The sequence below is a fragment of the Vigna radiata genome, unplaced genomic scaffold (assembly GCF_000741045.1).
Source record: "Vigna radiata var. radiata cultivar VC1973A unplaced genomic scaffold, Vradiata_ver6 scaffold_359, whole genome shotgun sequence".
In the NCBI taxonomy this organism is placed as follows: Eukaryota; Viridiplantae; Streptophyta; class Magnoliopsida; order Fabales; family Fabaceae; genus Vigna; species Vigna radiata.
This window is the reverse complement of record NW_014542182.1, coordinates 250,406-252,282: the sequence shown is the minus strand read 5'-3', so window position 1 is coordinate 252,282 and position 1,877 is coordinate 250,406.

Sequence of the window (1,877 nt, the reverse complement as noted above, 5' to 3'; positions counted from 1 at the left end):
AACACATTAGACAACATTAAAATAAAAGAAAATATTAAATGCCTAACACTGTAACAAAAATATCTAAACATAATTTAAGCAATTAAAATGCAACACTTAAGTTAAAATATCAAATGCACCACGCAGCTTGAAAGTAAAATTAAATGTTCAATATGCATGACAAATTAAATTGCAAGAAATAATTAACAAAACACATCAATGCTAGAATGATATGAAATGCAACACTTGAACTAATAAAAGAAAGAAAACACATTGAAGCTAAAACAAAATTTGACCCAGGCCGTGGCTTTCTTCCACCATTTCATTAATTGAAATCACCATACTGCACCACGCTTTTGGAAGCAAGAAAATTAAATTTGATAAAAGATGGGCGTGAATCAACACCCAAACTCTAAATCACCGTGTGCAATGAAGCTTCTAAATTCCAATTGAAAAAAATGCTGGCAGCACCGTATTACTCTTCTTCTATCTAGCTACCAAGCTACTACTATCTAAAAGAAAAGAAGTCTAAAAACGTTTCAGCTGCCAAGCTTGGCACATCCCATCACCATAAATTTCCACCTATTCTAATATTCATTCCATGAAAATAAAGAAAATGGTCCCTCCTTCAGCATCCAAAGCACACACCGTATACACCTACTTCTACCTACGCTATCACTCTTCATTCTAAAAGAAAATAAAAGAAAAGCTTGTTATCATTCAGTTGCCACGTCCCATCCTAGCTTCAAAGTTATTTTTCATTTTATGAAAGCAATAAAAGGGCTAGCACATCCCTAGCTGCAGAAACAAAATGCCAACTAAAAAGGAATTAGATTGCACTTCCAAAAACTATCAAAGTTGTCACCGTTAACATTCCAAAAAAAAAAACAAAAGAATGAAGATGTGATAAAATGATTCCTTGCAGTGCTGCACCATAAAAAGAGAAGAGAAAAAAAATTCTCCTTCATTCAACCAATGCCATCTACCGAGAACATTGTTTCAAAGAAAAAGCCAACTCTCCAAAAACGTTCCACCTCAGAATAATTCCTTATGCCAGTGACAGTTGTGACTTTTTAGCAAGACCATATGCCCTCTAAAAAATTAGGGTGGGGTCCACCCATAAGAAAAACCCTAGGCCATGTGTCCTACAATTTTGGGCCCTCATATTTTTGCCAACAATGGCCCATTGTGCATAAGTTCAATTAAAAATATTCTATACTACTAATTTACAATGCAATTAAATTTGAAAAGTCTAATTGTAGAGTCTTGAATTATTTGATGGCACTCCAATGTCCCAAATTGTATTTCCAAAATTTTCCCTGAAAATAATAATGCAAATAATTAGCTCAGAAAATTCAAATTAATTAAAATTAGAATTTCCGGTCAAATTAAGCACAATTAACAAAAACGGGAAAATACCGGACAATTAAGCATAATTCCCTGATTAATTCTAGCACAATAAACTAAGTGAAATAAATAAAATATCGACTCATCAAAATAGACCACACTTAGTCTTTTGCACTCCTAGGCAAAATCAAGACGAAAATCAAGAAACAGTTCAACGGACATCAGGGAAGTGACATAATGATGAGTCGATATTTTATTGATTTCACTTAGCTTATTGTACCGAATTTAACCAGGGAATTGGGTTTAATTGTCTGTTATTTCCCCGTTTTTCGAATTCTGCTTAATTTGGTCGGAACTTCGTAATTGTGCTAAGTTGAATTTTCTGAGCTGATTAATTGCATTTTTAGGTGCAGGGAAATTTTGGAAACATCATTTGGAGCATTAGGGAAGGTGGCGTGATCATTCAAGACTCAACATTTAGTCACTTCCATTTTAATTAAGTTGTAATTTCGTTTTTAGAAACTTTAATCAAACTTAAGTGCATTTGGGCC